This window comes from Megalopta genalis, unplaced genomic scaffold, assembly GCF_051020955.1.
Source record: "Megalopta genalis isolate 19385.01 unplaced genomic scaffold, iyMegGena1_principal scaffold0106, whole genome shotgun sequence".
Taxonomy (NCBI): Eukaryota; Metazoa; Arthropoda; class Insecta; order Hymenoptera; family Halictidae; genus Megalopta; species Megalopta genalis.
The window spans coordinates 551,205-577,588 of record NW_027476175.1 but is presented as its reverse complement, the minus strand read 5'-3'; positions in this window follow the sequence as shown (position 1 = coordinate 577,588).

Sequence of the window (26,384 nt, the reverse complement as noted above, 5' to 3'; positions counted from 1 at the left end):
TAACTTAATATTCATGCGAATCAAATCGTTCAGCTTCAAATACTTGCGATATACATGATTTAGCATCAACTGCATGCGAAACAAACGAGTTAGCTTCAAATCCAAGCGAAACACATGATTTAGCTTCAAATTCATGTCAAGTAGAAAGCTTAGCTTCAAATACATGCGAACCGAATTGTTTAGCTTGAAATACCTGTTTTACACATGATTTAGATTCAACTGCATGCGAAACAAACGAGTTAGCTTCAAATCTAAGCTAAACACATGATCTAGATTCAATTCAATGCGAAGTAGAAGGCTTAGCTTCAAATCCATGGGAATCAAATGGTTTAGCTTCAAATACTTGTGATATACATGATTTAGCTTCAACTGCATGCGAAACAAACGAGTTAGCTTCAAATCCAACCGAAACACATGATTGAGCTTCAAATCAATGCGATGTGGAAGGCTTAGTTTCAAACCAATGCGAAACAATTGATTTAGCTTCAAATTCTTGCGAATGTAAGTGATATTGCTTCACATGCTGACGAAACTAACGAGTTAGCTACAAATCCATGCGAAACACATGATTTAGCTTCAAATCATTGCGAAATAAAAGTATTACCTTCAAATCCATGCGAAACACATGATTTAGCTACAAATCAATGCGAAGTAGAAGGCTTAGTTTCAAATCCATGCGAAACAAATGGTTTGGCATATAATACTTGTGTTATACATGATTTAGCTTCAACTGCATGTGAAGCAAAGAGTTAGCTTCAAATCCATGCGTAACACATGATTTAGCTTCAAATCAATGCGATGTAGAAGGTTTAGCTTCAAATCCATGCGAAGCAAATGATTTAGCTTCAAATACTTGCGACATAAGTGATATAGCTTCAAATGCAGGCGAAATAAACGAGTGAGCTTCAAATCCAAGCGCAATACATGATTTATTTCAAATTAATAAGAAATAGAAGGCTTAGCTTGAAATACATGCGACAAAAATGAATTAGAAAAAATTAATTAAAATGAATTAAAATGCTTGCGATATAAATGATGTAGCTTCAAATGCAGGCGAAACAAACGAGTTAGCTTCAAATCCATGCAAAGTAGAAGCCTTAGTTTCAAATCCATGCGAAACAAATGGTTTAGCATCTAATACTTGCGTTATACATGATTTAGCTTCAACAGCATGCGAAACAATCGAGTTAGCCACAAATCCAAGCCAAGCACATGATTTAGCTCCAAATCAATGCGAAGTAGATGGCATAGCTTCAAATCCATGCGACACAAATCATTTAGTTTCAAATACATGCGATTTAAGTGGTATAGCTTCAAATCCAGGCGAAACAAATGAGTTAGATTCAAATCCATGCGAAAGACATGAATTAGCTTCAAATTCGTGCAAAACACATGGTTTAGCTTCAAATCCATGCGAAACACATGCTTTAGCTTCAAATACTTGTGATATACATGATTTAGCTTCAACTGCATGCGAAACAACCGTGTTATCTTCAAATCCAAGCGAAACACATGATTTAGCTTCAAATCATTGCGAAATAGTAGTTTTAGCTCCAAATCCATGCGAGACAAATGATTCAGCTTCAAATCAAGGCGAAGTAGTAGGCTTAGCCACAAATCCATGCGTCACATATGATGCAGCTTCAAATACTTGCGATATACATGATTTAGCTTCAAATGCATGCGAAACAAACGAGTTAGCTTCAAATCCAAGCGAAACACACGATTTAGCTTCAAATCAATGCGGAGTAGAATTCTTAGATTCAAATCCAAGCGAAACAAATGGTTTAGGTTTAAATACTTGTGATATACGTGATTTAGCGTCAACTGCATGCGATACAAACGAATCAGCTTCTAATCCAAGCGAAACACATTATTTAGCTTCAAATCAATGCGGAGTAGAAGGCTTAGCATCAAATCCATGCGACACAAATTATTTATATTGAAATACTTGCGATATAAGTGATATAGCTTCAAATGCAGGCGAAACAAACGAGTGAGTTTCAAATCCAAGCGAAACACATGAGGCAGCTTCAAATCAATGCGAAGTAGAAGGCTTAGCAACGAATCCATGCGAAAAAAATGGTTTAGCTTCAAATAATTGTGATATTCATGATTTGGCTTCAACTGCATGCGAAACAAACGAGTTAGCTTCAAATCCAAGCGTAACACATGATTTAGCTTCAAATCAATGCCAAGTTGAAGGTTTAGCTTCGAATCCATGCGACACAAACGAGTTAGATTCAAATCCGTGCGAAACACATGATTTGGCTTCCAAACAATGCGTAGTAGAAGTCTTAGCTTCTAATCCATGTGAAAAAAATGAGTTTGACTTCAAATACTTGGGATATAAATGAAATAGCTACAAATGAAGGCGAAGCAAACGAGTTAGCTTCAAATCTAAGCAAAATACATGATTTAGCTTCAAATCCATGCGAAACACATGATTTAGCATCAAATCAGTGCGAAGTAGAAGTCTTAGCACCAAATCCATGCGAAACGAATGATTTAGTTTCAATATACTTGCGAATAAAAGTGATATAGCTTCAAATGCAGGCGAAACAAACGAGTTAGCTTCAAATCCATGCGATACAAACGAGTTGGCCACAAATCCATGCGGAACACATGATTTAGATTCAAACACTTGCGATTATAACTGATATAGCTTCAAATGCGGGCGAAACAAACGAGTCAGCTTCAAATCCATGCGGAACACATGATTTAGCTTCAAATCAATGCGATGTAGAAGGCTTAGCTTCAAATACATGAGAATCAAATGAGTTATCTTCAGATAATTGCGATATAAGTGATATAGCGTCAAATGAATGCGAAACAATCGAGTTAGCTTCAAATTAATGCGAAGAAGAAGGTTTATCTTCAACTCCATGCGAAACAAATGGTTTGGCTTCAAATACCTCCGATATACATGATTTAGCTTCAACTGCATGCGAAACTAATGAGTTAGCTTCTAATCCATGCGAAACACATGATTTAGCTTCAAATCAATGCGATGTAGAAGGCTTATCTTCAAATCCATGCGAAACAAATGGTTTACCTTCAAATACTTGTGATATGCATGATTTATTTTCAAATGCTGGCGAAACAATCGAGTTAGCTTCAAATCCATGCGAATCAAATGGTTTAACTTCAAATATTTGTGATATACATGATTTAGCTTCAACTGAATGCGAAACAAACGAGTTAGCTTCAAATCCATGCGAAACACATGATTTAACTTCAAATCAATGCGAAATAGAAGGCTCAGCTTCAAATCCGACCGAAAAAAGTGATTTAGTTTCAAATACTTACGATATAAGTGATATATGTTCAAATGCAAGCGAAACAAATGTGTTAGTTTCAAATTCGAGCGAAACACATGATTTAGCTTCAAATCCATGCGAAACACATGGTTTATCTTAATATTCATACGAAGCAAATGGTTCAGATTCAAATACTTGTGATATACATGATTTAGCTTCAACTGCATGCGAAAATAACGAATTAGCTTCAAATCCATGCGAACTACATGATTTAGCATTAAATCAATGCGAAGTAGAAGGCTTAGTTTCAAATCAATGCGAAACAAATGGTTTGGCTTCAAATACTTTGTGATATACATCATTTTGCTTCAACTGCATGCGAAACAAAAGAGTTGTCTTCAAATCCAAGCGAAACATATAATTAGGTTCGAATTCATGCGAAGTAGAAGGCTTAGCTTCAAATCCATGCGAAACGAATGGTTTAGCTTCAAATACTTGCGAATATAAGTGATATAGCTTAGAATGCAGGCCAATCAAACGAATTAGCTTGAAATCCATGCGTAACACATGATTTAGCTTCAAATCAATGCGAAGAAGAAGGCTTAGCACGAAATACATGCGAAACGAATGATTTAGCTTCAAATACTTGTATTATACATGATTTAGCTTCAACTGCATGCGAAACAAACGAGTTATCTTGAAATCCAAGCGGGACACATGATTTAGCTTCAAATCAATGCAAAGTAGAAGGCTTAGCTTCAAATACATGCGACAAAAATGAATTAGCTTAAAATGCTTGCGATATATGTGATATAGCTTCAAATGCAGGCGATACAAACGAGTTAGCGTCTAATCCATGCGAAACACATGATGTAGCTTCAAATTCATGAGAAACACATGGTTTAGCTTCAAATCCGTGCGAAACAAACGGTTTATCTTCAAATACTTGCGATATAAATGAAACAGCTTCAAATGCAGGCGAATCAAACGAGTTAGATTGAAATCCAAGTGAAACACATGATATAGCTGCAAATCAATGCGGTGTAGAAGGTTTAGCTTCAAATCCATGCGAAGCAATAGATTTAGCAGCAGATACATGCGATATAAGTGATATAGCTTCAAATGCAGGCGACATAAACGAGCGAGCTTCAAAACGAAACGAAACACATGACTTAGCTTCAAATTCATGCAGAACACATGGTTTAGCTTCAAATTCATGCGAAACACAGGGTTTAGATTAATATTCATGCGAAACACATGGTTTAGCTTAATATTCGTGCGAAACAAAAAGTTCAGCTTCAAATACTTGTGATCTACATGATATGGCTTCAACTGCTTTCAAAACAAACGAGTTAACTTCAAATCCATGCGATACACATGATTTAGCTTCAAATTCATGCGACTCACATGGTTCAGCTTCATAGCTTCATATTCTTGCCAAATAGATGGTTTAGATTCAGATTCATGTGATAAACATGATTTAGCTTCAACTGCATGCGAAACTAACGAGTTAGCTTCAAATCCATGCGAAACACATGATTTAGCTTCAAATCAATGCGAAGTAAAAGGCTTAGCATCAAATCCATGCGACACAATTGATTTAGCTTCATATACTTGCGATATAAGTGATATAGCTTCAAATGCAGGCGAAACAAACGAGTCAGCTTCAAATCCAAAGGAAACACATGATTCAGCTTCAAATCACTGCGAAGTAGAAGGCTTATCTTCGAAACCATGCTAAACAAATCGTTTAGCTTCAAATACATGTGATATACATGATTTAGCTTCAACTGCTTTCGAAACAAACGAGTTAGCTTCAAATCCATGCGAAACACAAGATTTAGCTTCAAATTCATGCGAAACACATGGTTTAGCTTAATATTCATGCGAAACAAATGGTTCAGCTTCAAATACTTGTGATATACATGATTTAGCTTCAACTGCATGCCAAACAAACGAGTTAGCTTCAAATTCATACGAAACACATGGTGTAGCTTAATTTTCTTGCGAATCAAATGGTTCAGCTCAAATACTTGTGAAATACATGATTTAGCATCAACTGCATGCGAAACAAACGAGTTAGCTTCAAATCCAATCGAAACACATGATTTAGCTTCAAATAAATGCGAAGCAGAAGGCTTCGTTTAAAGTCCAAGCCAAACACATGATTTAGCTTCAAATCAATGCGAAGTAGAAGGCTTAGCTTCAAATACATGAGAAACAAATGATTTATCTTCAGATAATTGCGCTATAAGTGATATAGCTTCAAATGCAGGCGAAAGAATCGAGTTAGCTTCAAATCAATGCGAAGTAGAAGGTTTAGCTTCAAATACATGAGAAAGAAATGATTTATCTTCAGATAATTGCGATAAAAGTGATATTGCTTCAAATGCCGGCGAAACAATCGAGTTAGCTTCAATTCAATGCGAAGTAGAAGGCTTATCATCAAATCCAAGCGAAACAAATGGGTTAGCTTCAAATAATTGTGATATACATGAATTAGTTTCACATGCAGGCGAAACAAACGAGTTAGCTTCAAATCCAAGCGAAACACATGATTTAGCATCAAATCAATGCGAAGCAGAAGGCTTAGCTTCAAATACATGAGAAACCATTGATTTATCTTCAGATAATTGCGATATAAGTGATATAGCTTCAAATGCAGGCGAAAGAATCGGGTTAGCTTCAAATCAATGCGCAGTAGAAGGCTTAGCAACGAATCCATGCGAAAAAAATGGTTTAGCTTCAAATAATTGTGATATTCATGATTTGGCTTCAACTGCATGCGAAACAAACGAGTTAGCTTCAAATCCAAGCGTAACACATGATTTAGCTTCAAATCAATGCCAAGTTGAAGGTTTAGCTTCGAATCCATGCGACACAAACGAGTTAGATTCAAATCCATGCGAAACACATGATTTGGCTTCCAAACAATGCGTAGTAGGAGTCTTAGCTTCTAATCCATGTGAAAAAAATGAGTTTGACTTCAAATACTTGGGATATAAATGAAATAGCTACAAATGCAGGCGAAGCAAACGAGTTAGCTTCAAATCTAAGCAAAATACATGATTTAGCTTCAAATCATGCGAAACACATAATTTAGCATCAAATCAGTGCGAAGTAGAAGTCTTAGCTTCAAATCCATGCGAAACGAATGATTTAGTTTCAATATACTTGCGAATAAAAGTGATATAGCTTCAAATGCAGGCGAAACAAACGAGTTAGCTTCAATCGATGCGATACAAACGAGTTGGCCACAAATCCATGCCAAACACATGATTTAGCCTCAAATCCATGCGAAACGCATGATTTAGCTACAAATCAATGCGAAGTAGACGGCTTAGCTTCAAATCCATGCGAAACGAATGACTTAGCTTCAAATACTTGCGAATATAACTGATATAGCTACAAGTGCAGGCGATACAAACGAGATAGCTTCAAATCCAAGCGAAAAACATGATTTACCTTCAAATCAATGCGAAGTAGAAGGCTTAGCTTCAAATCCATGCGAAACGAAAGACTTAGCTTCAAATACTTGCGAATATAACTGATATAGCTTCAAGTGCAGGCGATAAAAACGAGATAGCTTCAAATCCATGCGAAACACATGATTTAGCTTCAAATTCATGCGAAACACATGGTTTAGCTTAAAATTCATGCGGAACAGATGTTTAGATTCAAATATTTGTGATAAATACGATTTAGCTTCAACTGCATGCGAAACAAACGAGTTAGCATCAAATCCAAGCGAAACACATGATTTAGCTTCAAATCAATGCGAAGTAGGAGGCTTAGCTTCAAATCCATGCGAATCACATGGTTTAGCTCCATAGCTTCACATTCTTGCGAAACAGAAAGTTTAGATTCAGATAATTGTGATACACATGATTTAGCTTCAACTGCATGCGAAACATACGAGTTACCTTCAAATCCATGCGAAACACATGATTTAGATTCAAATTCATGTGATACACATGGTTTAGCATAATATTCATGCGAAACAGATGATTTAGATTCAGATACTTGTGATAAAAATGATTTAGCTTCAACAGCATGCGAAACAAACCAGTTAGTTTCAAATCCATGCGAAAAACATGATTTGGCATCAAATCAATGCGACACAAATTATTTAACTACATATACTTGCGATACAAGTGAAACAGCTTCAAATGCAGGCGAAACAATCGAGTTAGCTTCAAATCCATGCGAAACACATGATTTAGCTTCAAATTCATTCGAAACACATTGTTTAGCTTCATGTTCTTGCGAAAGAGATGGTTTAGATTCAGATACTTGTGATAAACATGATTTCGCTTCAACTGCATGCGAAACAAACGAGTTAGCTTCAAATCCATGCGAAACACATGATTTAGATTCAAATTCACGTGATACACATGGTTTAGCATAATATTCATGCGAAACAGATGATTTAGATTCAGATACTTGTGATAAAAATGATTTAGCTTCAACAGCATGCGAAACAAACCAGTTAGTTTCAAATCCATGCGAAAAACATGATTTAGCATCAAATCAATGCGACACAAATTATTTAACTACATATACTTGCTATACAAGTGAAACAGCTTCAAATGCAGGCGAAACAATCGAGTTAGCTTCAAATCCATGCGAAACACATGATTTAGCTTCAAATTCATGAGAAACACATGGTTTAGCTTCATATTCTTGCGAAACATGTGGTTTAGATTCAGATACGTGTGATAAACATGATTCAGCTTCAACTGCATGCGAAACAAACAAGTTAGCTTCAAATCCAAGGTAAACACCAGATTTAACTTCAAATCAATGCGAAGTAAACGGCTTAGTTTCAAATCCATGCGACACAAATTTTTTAGCTTCAAATACTTGCGGTATAAATGATATAGCTTCAAATGCAGGCGAATCAAACGAGTTTGCTTCAAATCCATGCGTAACACATGATTTAGCTTCAAATCCATTCGAACACATGGGTTTAGCTTGATATTCTTTCGAATCAAATGGTTCAGCTTCAGTACTTGTGATATACATGATTTAGCTTCACTGCATGCCAAACAAACGAGTTAGCTTCAAATCCATGCGAAACACATGATCTAGCTTCAAATTCATGCGAAACACATTGTTAGCTTAATATTCTTGCGAATCAAATGGTTCAGATTCAAATACTTGTGATATACATGATTTAGCTTCAACTGCATGCGAAACATACGAGTTAGTTTCAAATCCAATCGAAACACATGATTTAGCTACAAATTCATGCGAATGACATGGTTTAGCTCCATAGCTTCACATTCTTGCGAACCAAATGATTAAGTTTCAAATACTTGCGAATATAAGTGATATAGCTTTAAATGCAGGCGAAACATACGAGTTAGCTTCAAATCCATGCGAAGTAGAAGGATTAGCATCAAATACATGATAAACAAGTGATTTGTCTTCAGATAATTGCGATAGAAGAGAAATAGCTTCAAATGCAGGCGAAACACTCGATTTAACTTCAATTCAATGCGAAGTAGAAGGCTTATATTCAAATCCATGCGAAACAAATGGTTTAGCTTCAAACACTTGTGATATACATGAATTAGCTTCAAATGCAGGCGAAACAGATGGTTTAGATTCAGATATTTGTGATAAACACGATTTAGCTTCAACTGCATGCGAAACAAACGAGTTAGCATCAAATCCAAGCGAAACACATTATTTAGCTTCAAATCAATGCGAAGTAGGAGGCTTAGTTTCAAATCCATGCGAATCAAATGGTTTAGCTTCAAATACTTGTGACATACATGATTTAGATTCAACTGCATGCGAAACAAACGAGTTAGCTTCTAATCAATGCGAAGTAGAAGGCTTAGCATCAAATCCATGCGAATCACATGATTTAACTTCAAATCAATGCGAAATAGAAGGCTCAGCTTCAAATCCGACCGAAAAAAGTGATTTAGTTTCAAATACTTACGATATAAGTGATATATGTTCAAATGCAAGCGAAACAAATGTGTTAGTTTCAAATTCGAGCGAAACACATGATTTAGCTTCAAATCCATGCGAAACACATGGTTTATCTTAATATTCATACGAAGCAAATGGTTCAGAATCAAATACTTGTGATATACATGATTTAGCTTCAACTGCATGCGAAAATAACGAATTAGCATCAAATCCATGCGAACTACATGATTTAGCATTAAATCAATGCGAAGTAGAAGGCTTAGTTTCAAATCAATGCGAAACAAATGGTTTGGCTTCAAATACTTTGTGATATACATCATTTTGCTTCAACTGCATGCGAAACAAAAGAGTTGTCTTCAAATCCAAGCGAAACATATAATTAGGTTCGAATTCATGCGAAGTAGAAGGCTTAGCTTCAAATCCATGCGAAACGAATGGTTTAGCTTCAAATACTTGCGAATATAAGTGATATAGCTTAGAATGCAGGCCAATCAAACGAATTAGCTTGAAATCCATGCGTAACACATGATTTAGCTTCAAATCAATGCGAAGAAGAAGGCTTAGCACGAAATAAATGCGAAACGAATGATTTAGCTTCAAATACTTGTATTATACATGATTTAGCTTCAACTGCATGCGAAACAAACGAGTTATCTTGAAATCCAAGCGGGTCACATGATTTAGCTTCAAATCAATGCAAAGTAGAAGGCTTAGCTTCAAATACATGCGACAAAAATGAATTAGCTTAAAATGCTTGCGATATATGTGATATAGCTTCAAATGCAGGCGATACAAACGAGTTAGCGTCTAATCCATGCGAAACACATGATGTAGCTTCAAATTCATGAGAAACACATGGTTTAGCTTCAAATCCGTGCGAAACAAACGGTTTATCTTCAAATACTTGCGATATAAATGAAACAGCTTCAAATGCAGGCGAATCAAACGAGTTAGATTGAAATCCAAGTGAAACACATGATATAGCTGCAAATCAATGCGGTGTAGAAGGTTTAGCTTCAAATCCATGCGAAGCAATAGATTTAGCAGCAGATACATGCGATATAAGTGATATAGCTTTAAATGCAGGGGAAACAAACGAGTTAGCTTCAAATCAATTCGAAGTAGTAGGTTTATCTACAAATCCATGCGAAACAAATGGGTTCTTCAAATACTTGTGATATACATGATTTAGTTTCAACAGCATGGGAAACTAACGGGTTAGCTTCTAATCCATGCGAAGCACATGATTTAGCATCAAATCATGCAGGCGAAACAATCGAATTAGGTTCAAATCCAAGCGAAACACATGATTTATCTTCAAATTCATGCCAAGTAGAAGGCTTAGCTTCAAATACATGCGAAACGATTGGTCAAGCTTCAAATACTTGTTGTTCACATGATTTAGATTCAACTGCATGCGAAACAATCGAGTTAGATTCAAATCAAAGCGAAGTAGAAGGCTTTATTTCAAATCCAAGCGTATCAAACGATTTAGCTCCAAATACTTGTGATATACATGATTTAGCTTCAACTGCATGCCAAACAAACAAGTTAGCTTCATATCCATGCGAAACAAATCGTTTAGCTTCAAATACTTGTGATATACATGATTGAGCTTCAACTGTATTCGAAACAAACGAGTTAGTATCAAGTCCATGCGAAACAAATGATTTAGCTTCAAATCTATTCGAAGTAAAAGGCTTAGCTTCAAATCCATGCGACGCAATTGATCTAGCTTCAAATACTTGCGATATAAGTGATATAGCTTCAAATGCAAGCGAAACAAACGAGTTAGCTTCAAATCCATGCGAATCAAACGAGTTAGCTTCAAATCCCAGGGAAACACATGATTTAACTTCAAATCAATGCGAAGTAGAACGCATAGCTTCAAATGCATGCGACACAATTGATTTAGATTCAAATACTTGCGATATAAGTGATATAGCTTCAAATGCAGGCGACATAAACGAGCGAGCTTCAAAACGAAACGAAACACATGACTTAGCTTCAAATTCATGCAGAACACATGGTTTAGCTTCAAATTCATGCGAAACACAGGGTTTAGATTAATATTCATGCGAAACACATGGTTTAGCTTAATATTCGTGCGAAACAAAAAGTTCAGCTTCAAATACTTGTGATCTACATGATATGGCTTCAACTGCTTTCAAAACAAACGAGTTAACTTCAAATCCATGCGATACACATGATTTAGCTTCAAATTCATGCGACTCACATGGTTCAGCTTCATAGCTTCATATTCTTGCGAAATAGATGGTTTAGATTCAGATTCATGTGATAAACATGATTTAGCTTCAACTGCATGCGAAACTAACGAGTTAGCTTCAAATCCATGCGAAACACATGATTTAGCTTCAAATCAATGCGAAGTAAAAGGCTTAGCATCAAATCCATGCGACACAATTGATTTAGCTTCATATACTTGCGATATAAGTGATATAGCTTCAAATGCAGGCGAAACAAACGTGTCAGCTTCAAATCCAAAGGAAACACATGATTCAGCTTCAAATCACTGCGAAGTAGTAGGCTTATCTTCGAAACCATGCTAAACAAATCGTTTAGCTTCAAATACATGTGATATACATGATTTAGCTTCAACTGCTTTCGAAACAAACGAGTTAGCTTCAAATCCATGCGAAACACAAGATTTAGCTTCAAATTCATGCGAAACACATGGTTTAGCTTAATATTCATGCGAAACAAATGGTTCAGCTTCAAATACTTGTGATATACATGATTTAGCTTCAACTGCATGCCAAACAAACGAGTTAGCTTCAAATTCATACGAAACACATGGTGTAGCTTAATTTTCTTGCGAATCAAATGGTTCAGCTCAAATACTTGTGAAATACATGATTTAGCATCAACTGCATGCGAAACAAACGAGTTAGCTTCAAATCCAATCGAAACACATGATTTAGCTTCAAATAAATGCGAAGCAGAAGGCTTCGTTTAAAGTCCAAGCCAAACACATGATTTAGCTTCAAATCAATGCGAAGTAGAAGGCTTAGCTTCAAATACATGAGAAACAAATGATTTATCTTCAGATAATTGCGCTATAAGTGATATAGCTTCAAATGCAGGCGAAAGAATCGAGTTAGCTTCAAATCAATGCGAAGTAGAAGGTTTAGCTTCAAATACATGAGAAAGAAATGATTTATCTTCAGATAATTGCGATAAAAGTGATATTGCTTCAAATGCCGGCGAAACAATCGAGTTAGCTTCAATTCAATGCGAAGTAGAAGGCTTATCATCAAATCCAAGCGAAACAAATGGGTTAGCTTCAAATAATTGTGATATACATGAATTAGTTTCACATGCAGGCGAATCAAACGAGTTAGCTTCAAATCCAAGCGAAACACATGATTTAGCATCAAATCAATGCGAAGCAGAAGGCTTAGCTTCAAATACATGAGAAACCATTGATTTATCTTCAGATAATTGCGATATAAGTGATATAGCTTCAAATGCAGGCGAAAGAATCGGGTTAGCTTCAAATCAATGCGCAGTAGAAGGCTTAGCAACGAATCCATGCGAAAAAAATGGTTTAGCTTCAAATAATTGTGATATTCATGATTTGGCTTCAACTGCATGCGAAACAAACGAGTTAGCTTCAAATCCAAGCGTAACACATGATTTAGCTTCAAATCAATGCCAAGTTGAAGGTTTAGCTTCGAATCCATGCGACACAAACGAGTTAGATTCAAATCCATGCGAAACACATGATTTGGCTTCCAAACAATGCGTAGTAGAAGTCTTAGCTTCTAATCCATGTGAAAAAAATGAGTTTGACTTCAAATACTTGGGATATAAATGAAATAGCTACAAATGCAGGCGAAGCAAACGAGTTAGCTTCAAATCTAAGCAAAATACATGATTTAGCTTCAAATCCATGCGAAACACATAATTTAGCATCAAATCAGTGCGAAGTAGAAGTCTTAGCTTCAAATCCATGCGAAACGAATGATTTAGTTTCAATATACTTGCGAATAAAAGTGATATAGCTTCAAATGCAGGCGAAACAAACGAGTTAGCTTCAAATCGATGCGATACAAACAAGTTGGCCACAAATCCATGCCAAACACATGATTTAGCCTCAAATCCATGCGAAACGCATGATTTAGCTACAAATCAATGCGAAGTAGACGGCTTAGCTTCAAATCCATGCGAAACGAATGACTTAGCTTCAAATACTTGCGAATATAACTGATATAGCTACAAGTGCAGGCGATACAAACGAGATAGCTTCAAATCCAAGCGAAAAACATGATTTACCTTCAAATCAATGCGAAGTAGAAGGCTTAGCTTCAAATCCATGCGAAACGAAAGACTTAGCTTCAAATACTTGCGAATATAACTGATATAGCTTCAAGTGCAGGCGATAAAAACGAGATAGCTTCAAATCCATGCGAAACACATGATTTAGCTTCAAATTCATGCGAAACACATGGTTTAGCTTAAAATTCATGCGGAACAGATGGTTTAGATTCAAATATTTGTGATAAATACGATTTAGCTTCAACTGCATGCGAAACAAACGAGTTAGCATCAAATCCAAGCGAAACACATGATTTAGCTTCAAATCAATGCGAAGTAGGAGGCTTAGCTTCAAATCCATGCGAATCACATGGTTTAGCTCCATAGCTTCACATTCTTGCGAAACAGAAAGTTTAGATTCAGATAATTGTGATACACATGATTTAGCTTCAACTGCATGCGAAACATACGAGTTACCTTCAAATCCATGCGAAACACATGATTTAGATTCAAATTCATGTGATACACATGGTTTAGCATAATATTCATGCGAAACAGATGATTTAGATTCAGATACTTGTGATAAAAATGATTTAGATTCAACATCATGCGAAACAAACCAGTTAGTTTCAAATCCATGCGAAAAACATGATTTGGCATCAAATCAATGCGACACAAATTATTTAACTACATATACTTGCGATACAAGTGAAACAGCTTCAAATGCAGGCGAAACAATCGAGTTAGCTTCAAATCCATGCGAAACACATGATTTAGCTTCAAATTCATTCGAAACACATTGTTTAGCTTCATGTTCTTGCGAAAGAGATGGTTTAGATTCAGATACTTGTGATAAACATGATTTCGCTTCAACTGCATGCGAAACAAACGAGTTAGCTTCAAATCCATGCGAAACACATGATTTAGATTCAAATTCACGTGATACACATGGTTTAGCATAATATTCATGCGAAACAGATGATTTAGATTCAGATACTTGTGATAAAAATGATTTAGCTTCAACAGCATGCGAAACAAACCAGTTAGTTTCAAATCCATGCGAAAAACATGATTTAGCATCAAATCAATGCGACACAAATTATTTAACTACATATACTTGCTATACAAGTGAAACAGCTTCAAATGCAGGCGAAACAATCGAGTTAGCTTCAAATCCATGCGAAACACATGATTTAGCTTCAAATTCATGAGAAACACATGGTTTAGCTTCATATTCTTGCGAAACATGTGGTTTAGATTCAGATACGTGTGATAAACATGATTCAGCTTCAACTGCATGCGAAACAAACAAGTTAGCTTCAAATCCAAGGTAAACACAAGATTTAACTTCAAATCAATGCGAAGTAAACGGCTTAGTTTCAAATCCATGCGACACAAATTTTTTAGCTTCAAATACTTGCGGTATAAATGATATAGCTTCAAATGCAGGCGAATCAAACGAGTTTGCTTCAAATCCATGCGTAACACATGATTTAGCTTCAAATCCATTCGAAACACATGGTTTAGCTTGATATTCTTTCGAATCAAATGGTTCAGCTTCAAGTACTTGTGATATACATGATTTAGCTTCAACTGCATGCCAAACAAACGAGTTAGCTTCAAATCCATGCGAAACACATGATCTAGCTTCAAATTCATGCGAAACACATTGTTTAGCTTAATATTCTTGCGAATCAAATGGTTCAGATTCAAATACTTGTGATATACATGATTTAGCTTCAACTGCATGCGAAACATACGAGTTAGTTTCAAATCCAATCGAAACACATGATTTAGCTACAAATTCATGCGAATGACATGGTTTAGCTCCATAGCTTCACATTCTTGCGAACCAAATGATTAAGTTTCAAATACTTGCGAATATAAGTGATATAGCTTTAAATGCAGGCGAAACATACGAGTTAGCTTCAAATCCATGCGAAGTAGAAGGATTAGCATCAAATACATGATAAACAAGTGATTTGTCTTCAGATAATTGCGATAGAAGAGAAATAGCTTCAAATGCAGGCGAAACACTCGATTTAACTTCAATTCAATGCGAAGTAGAAGGCTTATATTCAAATCCATGCGAAACAAATGGTTTAGCTTCAAATACTTGTGATATACATGAATTAGCTTCAAATGCAGGCGAAACAGATGGTTTAGATTCAGATATTTGTGATAAACACGATTTAGCTTCAACTGCATGCGAAACAAACGAGTTAGCATCAAATCCAAGCGAAACACATTATTTAGCTTCAAATCAATGCGAAGTAGGAGGCTTAGTTTCAAATCCATGCGAATCAAATGGTTTAGCTTCAAATACTTGTGACATACATGATTTAGATTCAACTGCATGCGAAACAAACGAGTTAGCTTCTAATCAATGCGAAGTAGAAGGCTTAGCATCAAATCCATGCGAATCACATGATTTAACTTCAAATCAATGCGAAATAGAAGGCTCAGCTTCAAATCCGACCGAAAAAAGTGATTTAGTTTCAAATACTTACGATATAAGTGATATATGTTCAAATGCAAGCGAAACAAATGTGTTAGTTTCAAATTCGAGCGAAACACATGATTTAGCTTCAAATCCATGCGAAACACATGGTTTATCTTAATATTCATACGAAGCAAATGGTTCAGAATCAAATACTTGTGATATACATGATTTAGCTTCAACTGCATGCGAAAATAACGAATTAGCATCAAATCCATGCGAACTACATGATTTAGCATTAAATCAATGCGAAGTAGAAGGCTTAGTTTCAAATCAATGCGAAACAAATGGTTTGGCTTCAAATACTTTGTGATATACATCATTTTGCTTCAACTGCATGCGAAACAAAAGAGTTGTCTTCAAATCCAAGCGAAACATATAATTAGGTTCGAATTCATGCGAAGTAGAAGGCTTAGCTTCAAATCCATGCGAAACGAATGGTTTAGCTTCAAATACTTGCGAATATAAGTGATATAGCTTAGAATGCAGGCCAATCAAACGAATTAGCTTGAAATCCATGCGTAACACATGATTTAGCTTCAAATCAATGCGAAGAAGAAGGCTTAGCACGAAATAAATGCGAAACGAATGATTTAGCTTCAAATACTTGTATTATACATGATTTAGCTTCAACTGCATGCGAAACAAACGAGTTATCTTGAAATCCAAGCGGGACACATGATTTAGCTTCAAATCAATGCAAAGTAGAAGGCTTAGCTTCAAATACATGCGACAAAAATGAATTAGCTTAAAATGCTTGCGATATATGTGATATAGCTTCAAATGCAGGCGATACAAACGAGTTAGCGTCTAATCCATGCGAAACACATGATGTAGCTTCAAATTCATGAGAAACACATGGTTTAGCTTCAAATCCGTGCGAAACAAACGGTTTATCTTCAAATACTTGCGATATAAATGAAACAGCTTCAAATGCAGGCGAATCAAACGAGTTAGATTGAAATCCAAGTGAAACACATGATATAGCTGCAAATCAATGCGGTGTAGAAGGTTTAGCTTCAAATCCATGCGAAGCAATAGATTTAGCAGCAGATACATGCGATATAAGTGATATAGCTTTAAATGCAGGGGAAACAAACGAGTTAGCTTCAAATCAATTCGAAGTTGTAGGTTTATCTACAAATCCATGCGAAACAAATGGGTTCTTCAAATACTTGTGATATACATGATTTAGTTTCAACAGCATGGGAAACTAACGGGTTAGCTTCTAATCCATGCGAAGCACATGATTTAGCATCAAATCATGCAGGCGAAACAATCGAATTAGGTTCAAATCCAAGCGAAACACATGATTTATCTTCAAATTCATGCCAAGTAGAAGGCTTAGCTTCAAATACATGCGAAACGATTGGTCAAGCTTCAAATACTTGTTGTTCACATGATTTAGATTCAACTGCATGCGAAACAATCGAGTTAGATTCAAATCAAAGCGAAGTAGAAGGCTTTATTTCAAATCCAAGCGTATCAAACGATTTAGCTCCAAATACTTGTGATATACATGATTTAGCTTCAACTGCATGCCAAACAAACAAGTTAGCTTCATATCCATGCGAAACAAATCGTTTAGCTTCAAATACTTGTGATATACATGATTGAGCTTCAACTGTATTCGAAACAAACGAGTTAGTATCAAGTCCATGCGAAACAAATGATTTAGCTTCAAATCTATTCGAAGTAAAAGGCTTAGCTTCAAATCCATGCGACGCAATTGATCTAGCTTCAAATACTTGCGATATAAGTGATATAGCTTCAAATGCAAGCGAAACAAACGAGTTAGCTTCAAATCCATGCGAATCAAACGAGTTAGCTTCAAATCCCAGGGAAACACATGATTTAACTTCAAATCAATGCGAAGTAGAACGCATAGCTTCAAATGCATGCGACACAATTGATTTAGATTCAAATACTTGCGATATAAGTGATATAGCTTCAAATGCAGGCGACATAAACGAGCGAGCTTCAAAACGAAACGAAACACATGACTTAGCTTCAAATTCATGCAGAACGCATGGTTTAGCTTCAAATTCATGCGAAACACAGGTTTTAGATTAATATTCATGCGAAACACATGGTTTAGCTTAATATTCGTGCGAAACAAAAAGTTCAGCTTCAAATACTTGTGATCTACATGATATGGCTTCAACTGCTTTCAAAACAAACGAGTTAACTTCAAATCCATGCGATACACATGATTTAGCTTCAAATTCATGCGACTCACATGGTTCAGCTTCATAGCTTCATATTCTTGCGAAATAGATGGTTTAGATTCAGATTCATGTGATAAACATGATTTAGCTTCAACTGCATGCGAAACTAACGAGTTAGCTTCAAATCCATGCGAAACACATGATTTAGCTTCAAATCAATGCGAAGTAAAAGGCTTAGCATCAAATCCATGCGACACAATTGATTTAGCTTCATATACTTGCGATATAAGTGATATAGCTTCAAATGCAGGCGAAACAAACGAGTCAGCTTCAAATCCAAAGGAAACACATGATTCAGCTTCAAATCACTGCGAAGTAGAAGGCTTATCTTCGAAACCATGCTAAACAAATCGTTTAGCTTCAAATACATGTGATATACATGATTTAGCTTCAACTGCTTTCGAAACAAACGAGTTAGCTTCAAATCCATGCGAAACACAAGATTTAGCTTCAAATTCATGCGAAACACATGGTTTAGCTTAATATTCATGCGAAACAAATGGTTCAGCTTCAAATACTTGTGATATACATGATTTAGCTTCAACTGCATGCCAAACAAACGAGTTAGCTTCAAATTCATACGAAACACATGGTGTAGCTTAATTTTCTTGCGAATCAAATGGTTCAGCTCAAATACTTGTGAAATACATGATTTAGCATCAACTGCATGCGAAACAAACGAGTTAGCTTCAAATCCAATCGAAACACATGATTTAGCTTCAAATAAATGCGAAGCAGAAGGCTTCGTTTAAAGTCCAAGCCAAACACATGATTTAGCTTCAAATCAATGCGAAGTAGAAGGCTTAGCTTCAAATACATGAGAAACAAATGATTTATCTTCAGATAATTGCGCTATAAGTGATATAGCTTCAAATGCAGGCGAAAGAATCAAGTTAGCTTCAAATCAATGCGAAGTAGAAGGTTTAGCTTCAAATACATGAGAAAGAAATGATTTATCTTCAGATAATTGCGATAAAAGTGATATTGCTTCAAATGCCGGCGAAACAATCGAGTTAGCTTCAATTCAATGCGAAGTAGAAGGCTTATCATCAAATCCAAGCGAAACAAATGGGTTAGCTTCAAATAATTGTGATATACATGAATTAGTTTCACATGCAGGCGAAACAAACGAGTTAGCTTCAAATCCAAGCGAAACACATGATTTAGCATCAAATCAATGCGAAGCAGAAGGCTTAGCTTCAAATACATGAGAAACCATTGATTTATCTTCAGATAATTGCGATATAAGTGATATAGCTTCAAATGCAGGCGAAAGAATCGGGTTAGCTTCAAATCAATGCGCAGTAGAAGGCTTAGCAACGAATCCATGCGAAAAAAATGGTTTAGCTTCAAATAATTGTGATATTCATGATTTGGCTTCAACTGCATGCGAAACAAACGAGTTAGCTTCAAATCCAAGCGTAACACATGATTTAGCTTCAAATCAATGCCAAGTTGAAGGTTTAGCTTCGAATCCATGCGACACAAACGAGTTAGATTCAAATCCATGCGAAACACATGATTTGGCTTCCAAACAATGCGTAGTAGAAGTCTTAGCTTCTAATCCATGTGAAAAAAATGAGTTTGACTTCAAATACTTGGGATATAAATGAAATAGCTACAAATGCAGGCGAAGCAAACGAGTTAGCTTCAAATCTAAGCAAAATACATGATTTAGCTTCAAATCCATGCGAAACACATAATTTAGCATCAAATCAGTGCGAAGTAGAAGTCTTAGCTTCAAATCCATGCGAAACGAATGATTTAGTTTCAATATACTTGCGAATAAAAGTGATATAGCTTCAAATGCAGGCGAAACAAACGAGTTAGCTTCAAATCGATGCGATACAAACAAGTTGGCCACAAATCCATGCCAAACACATGATTTAGCCTCAAATCCATGCGAAACGCATGATTTAGCTACAAATCAATGCGAAGTAGACGGCTTAGCTTCAAATCCATGCGAAACGAATGACTTAGCTTCAAATACTTGCGAATATAACTGATATAGCTACAAGTGCAGGCGATACAAACGAGATAGCTTCAAATCCAAGCGAAAAACATGATTTACCTTCAAATCAATGCGAAGTAGAAGGCTTAGCTTCAAATCCATGCGAAACGAAAGACTTAGCTTCAAATACTTGCGAATATAACTGATATAGCTTCAAGTGCAGGCGATAAAAACGAGATAGCTTCAAATCCATGCGAAACACATGATTTAGCTTCAAATTCATGCGAAACACATGGTTTAGCTTAAAATTCATGCGGAACAGATGGTTTAGATTCAAATATTTGTGATAAATACGATTTAGCTTCAACTGCATGCGAAACAAACGAGTTAGCATCAAATCCAAGCGAAACACATGATTTAGCTTCAAATCAATGCGAAGTAGGAGGCTTAGCTTCAAATCCATGCGAATCACATGGTTTAGCTCCATAGCTTCACATTCTTGCGAAACAGAAAGTTTAGATTCAGATAATTGTGATACACATGATATAGCTTCAACTGCATGCGAAACATACGAGTTACCTTCAAATCCATGCGAAACACATGATTTAGATTCAAATTCATGTGATACACATGGTTTAGCATAATATTCATGCGAAACAGATGATTTAGATTCAGATACTTGTGATAAAAATGATTTAGCTTCAACAGCATGCGAAACAAACCAGTTAGTTTCAAATCCATGCGAAAAACATGATTTGGCATCAAATCAATGCGACACAAATTATTTAACTACATATACTTGCGATACAAGTGAAACAGCTTCAAATGCAGGCGAAACAATCGAGTTAGCTTCAAATCCATGCGCAACACATGATTTAGCTTCAAATTCATTCGAAACACATTGTTTAGCTTCATGTTCTTGCGAAAGAGATGGTTTAGATTCAGATACTGTGATAAACATGATTTCGCTTCAACTGCATGCGAAACAAACGAGTTAGCTTCAAATCCATGCGAAACACATGATTTAGATTCAAATTCACGTGATACACATGGTTTAGCATAATATTCATGCGAAACAGATGATTTAGATTCAGATACTTGTGATAAAAATGATTTAGCTTCAACAGCATGCGAAACAAACCAGTTAGTTTCAAATCCATGCGAAAAACATGATTTAGCATCAAATCAATGCGACACAAATTATTTAACTACATATACTTGCTATACAAGTGAAACAGCTTCAAATGCAGACGAAACAATCGAGTTAGCTTCAAATCCATGCGAAACACATGATTTAGCTTCAAATTCATGAGAAACACATGGTTTAGCTTCATATTCTTGCGAAACATGTGGTTTAGATTCAGATACGTGTGATAAACATGATTCAGCTTCAACTGCATGCGAAACAAACAAGTTAGCTTCAAATCCAAGGTAAACACAAGATTTAACTTCAAATCAATGCGAAGTAAACGGCTTAGTTTCAAATCCATGCGACACAAATTTTTTAGCTTCAAATACTTGCGGTATAAATGATATAGCTTCAAATGCAGGCGAATCAAACGAGTTTGCTTCAAATCCATGCGTAACACATGATTTAGCTTCAAATCCATTCGAAACACATGGTTTAGCTTGATATTCTTTCGAATCAAATGGTTCAGCTTCAAGTACTTGTGATATACATGATTTAGCTTCAACTGCATGCCAAACAAACGAGTTAGCTTCAAATTCATGCGAAACACATGATCTAGCTTCAAATTCATGCGAAACACATTGTTTAGCTTAATATTCTTGCGAATCAAATGGTTCAGATTCAAATACTTGTGATATACATGATTTAGCTTCAACTGCATGCGAAACATACGAGTTAGTTTCAAATCCAATCGAAACACATGATTTAGCTACAAATTCATGCGAATGACATGGTTTAGCTCCATAGCTTCACATTCTTGCGAACCAAATGATTAAGTTTCAAATACTTGCGAATATAAGTGATATAGCTTTAAATGCAGGCGAAACATACGAGTTAGCTTCAAATCCATGCGAAGTAGAAGGATTAGCATCAAATACATGATAAACAAGTGATTTGTCTTCAGATAATTGCGATAGAAGAGAAATAGCTTCAAATGCAGGCGAAACACTCGATTTAACTTCAATTCAATGCGAAGTAGAAGGCTTATATTCAAATCCATGCGAAACAAATGGTTTAGCTTCAAATACTTGTGATATACATGAATTAGCTTCAAATGCAGGCGAAACAGATGGTTTAGATTCAGATATTTGTGATAAACACGATTTAGCTTCAACTGCATGCGAAACAAACGAGTTAGCATCAAATCCAAGCGAAACACATTATTTAGCTTCAAATCAATGCGAAGTAGGAGGCTTAGTTTCAAATCCATGCGAATCAAATGGTTTAGCTTCAAATACTTGTGACATACATGATTTAGATTCAACTGCATGCGAAACAAACGAGTTAGCTTCTAATCAATGCGAAGTAGAAGGCTTAGCATCAAATCCATGCGAATCACATGATTTAACTTCAAATCAATGTGAAATAGAAGGCTCAGCTTCAAATCCGACCGAAAAAAGTGATTTAGTTTCAAATACTTACGATATAAGTGATATATGTTCAAATGCAAGCGAAACAAATGTGTTAGTTTCAAATTCGAGCGAAACACATGATTTAGCTTCAAATCCATGCGAAACACATGGTTTATCTTAATATTCATACGAAGCAAATGGTTCAGAATCAAATACTTGTGATATACATGATTTAGCTTCAACTGCATGCGAAAATAACGAATTAGCATCAAATCCATGCGAACTACATGATTTAGCATTAAATCAATGCGAAGTAGAAGGCTTAGTTTCAAATAAATGCGAAACAAATGGTTTGGCTTCAAATACTTTGTGATATACATCATTTTGCTTCAACTGCATGCGAAACAAAAGAGTTGTCTTCAAATCCAAGCGAAACATATAATTAGGTTCGAATTCATGCGAAGTAGAAGGCTTAGCTTCAAATCCATGCGAAACGAATGGTTTAGCTTCAAATACTTGCGAATATAAGTGATATAGCTTAGAATGCAGGCCAATCAAACGAATTAGCTTGAAATCCATGCGTAACACATGATTTAGCTTCAAATCAATGCGAAGAAGAAGGCTTAGCACGAAATAAATGCGAAACGAATGATTTAGCTTCAAATACTTGTATTATACATGATTTAGCTTCAACTGCATGCGAAACAAACGAGTTATCTTGAAATCCAAGCGGGACACATGATTTAGCTTCAAATCAATGCAAAGTAGAAGGCTTAGCTTCAAATACATGCGACAAAAATGAATTAGCTTAAAATGCTTGCGATATATGTGATATAGCTTCAAATGCAGGGGAAACAAACGAGTTAGCTTCAAATCAATTCGAAGTAGTAGGTTTATCTACAAATCCATGCGAAACAAATGGGTTCTTCAAATACTTGTGATATACATGATTTAGTTTCAACAGCATGGGAAACTAACGGGTTAGCTTCTAATCCATGCGAAGCACATGATTTAGCATCAAATCATGCAGGCGAAACAATCGAATTAGGTTCAAATCCAAGCGAAACACATGATTTATCTTCAAATTCATGCCAAGTAGAAGGCTTAGCTTCAAATACATGCGAAACGATTGGTCAAGCTTCAAATACTTGTTGTTCACATGATTTAGATTCAACTGCATGCGAAACAATCGAGTTAGATTCAAATCAAAGCGAAGTAGAAGGCTTTATTTCAAATCCAAGCGTATCAAACGATTTAGCTCCAAATACTTGTGATATACATGATTTAGCTTCAACTGCATGCCAAACAAACAAGTTAGCTTCATATCCATGCGAAACAAATCGTTTAGCTTCAAATACTTGTGATATACATGATTGAGCTTCAACTGTATTCGAAACAAACGAGTTAGTATCAAGTCCATGCGAAACAAATGATTTAGCTTCAAATCTATTCGAAGTAAAAGGCTTAGCTTCAAATCCATGCGACGCAATTGATCTAGCTTCAAATACTTGCGATATAAGTGATATAGCTTCAAATGCAAGCGAAACAAACGAGTTAGCTTCAAATCCATGCGAATCAAACTAGTTAGCTTCAAATCCCAGGGAAACACATGATTTAACTTCAAATCAATGCGAAGTAGAACGCATAGCTTCAAATGCATGCGACACAATTGATTTAGATTCAAATACTTGCGATATAAGTGATATAGCTTCAAATGCAGGCGACATAAACGAGCGAGCTTCAAAACGAAACGAAACACATGACTTAGCTTCAAATTCATGCAGAACACATGGTTTAGCTTCAAATTCATGCGAAACACAGGGTTTAGATTAATATTCATGCGAAACACATGGTTTAGCTTAATATTCGTGCGAAACAAAAAGTTCAGCTTCAAATACTTGTGATCTACATGATATGGCTTCAACTGCTTTCAAAACAAACGAGTTAACTTCAAATCCATGCGATACACATGATTTAGCTTCAAATTCATGCGACTCACATGGTTCAGCTGCATAGCTTCATATTCTTGCGAAATAGATGGTTTAGATTCAGATTCATGTGATAAACATGATTTAGCTTCAACTGCATGCGAAACTAACGAGTTAGCTTCAAATCCATGCGAAACACATGATTTAGCTTCAAATCAATGCGAAGTAAAAGGCTTAGCATCAAATCCATGCGACACAATTGATTTAGCTTCATATACTTGCGATATAAGTGATATAGCTTCAAATGCAGGCGAAACAAACGTGTCAGCTTCAAATCCAAAGGAAACACATGATTCAGCTTCAAATCACTGCGAAGTAGTAGGCTTATCTTCGAAACTATGCTAAACAAATCGTTTAGCTTCAAATACATGTGATATACATGATTTAGCTTCAACTGCTTTCGAAACAAACGAGTTAGCTTCAAATCCATGCGAAACACAAGATTTAGCTTCAAATTCATGCGAAACACATGGTTTAGCTTAATATTCATGCGAAACAAATGGTTCAGCTTCAAATACTTGTGATATACATGATTTAGCTTCAACTGCATGCCAAACAAACGAGTTAGCTTCAAATTCATACGAAACACATGGTGTAGCTTAATTTTCTTGCGAATCAAATGGTTCAGCTCAAATACTTGTGAAATACATGATTTAGCATCAACTGCATGCGAAACAAACGAGTTAGCTTCAAATCCAATCGAAACACATGATTTAGCTTCAAATAAATGCGAAGCAGAAGGCTTCGTTTAAAGTCCAAGCCAAACACATGATTTAGCTTCAAATCAATGCGAAGTAGAAGGCTTAGCTTCAAATACATGAGAAACAAATGATTTATCTTCAGATAATTGCGCTATAAGTGATATAGCTTCAAATGCAGGCGAAAGAATCGAGTTAGCTTCAAATCAATGCGAAGTAGAAGGTTTAGCTTCAAATACATGAGAAAGAAATGATTTATCTTCAGATAATTGCGATAAAAGTGATATTGCTTCAAATGCCGGCGAAACAATCGAGTTAGCTTCAATTCAATGCGAAGTAGAAGGCTTATCATCAAATCCAAGCGAAACAAATGGGTTAGCTTCAAATAATTGTGATATACATGAATTAGTTTCACATGCAGGCGAAACAAACGAGTTAGCTTCAAATCCAAGCGAAACACATGATTTAGCATCAAATCAATGCGGAGCAGAAGGCTTAGCTTCAAATACATGAGAAACCATTGATTTATCTTCAGATAATTGCGATATAAGTGATATAGCTTCAAATGCAGGCGAAAGAATCGGGTTAGCTTCAAATCAATGCGCAGTAGAAGGCTTAGCAACGAATCCATGCGAAAAAAATGGTTTAGCTTCAAATAATTGTGATATTCATGATTTGGCTTCAACTGCATGCGAAACAAACGAGTTAGCTTCAAATCCAAGCGTAACACATGATTTAGCTTCAAATCAATGCCAAGTTGAAGGTTTAGCTTCGAATCCATGCGACACAAACGAGTTAGATTCAAATCCATGCGAAACACATGATTTGGCTTCCAAACAATGCGTAGTAGAAGTCTTAGCTTCTAATCCATGTGAACAAAATGAGTTTGACTTCAAATACTTGGGATATAAATGAAATAGCTACAAATGCAGGCGAAGCAAACGAGTTAGCTTCAAATCTAAGCAAAATACATGATTTAGCTTCAAATCCATGC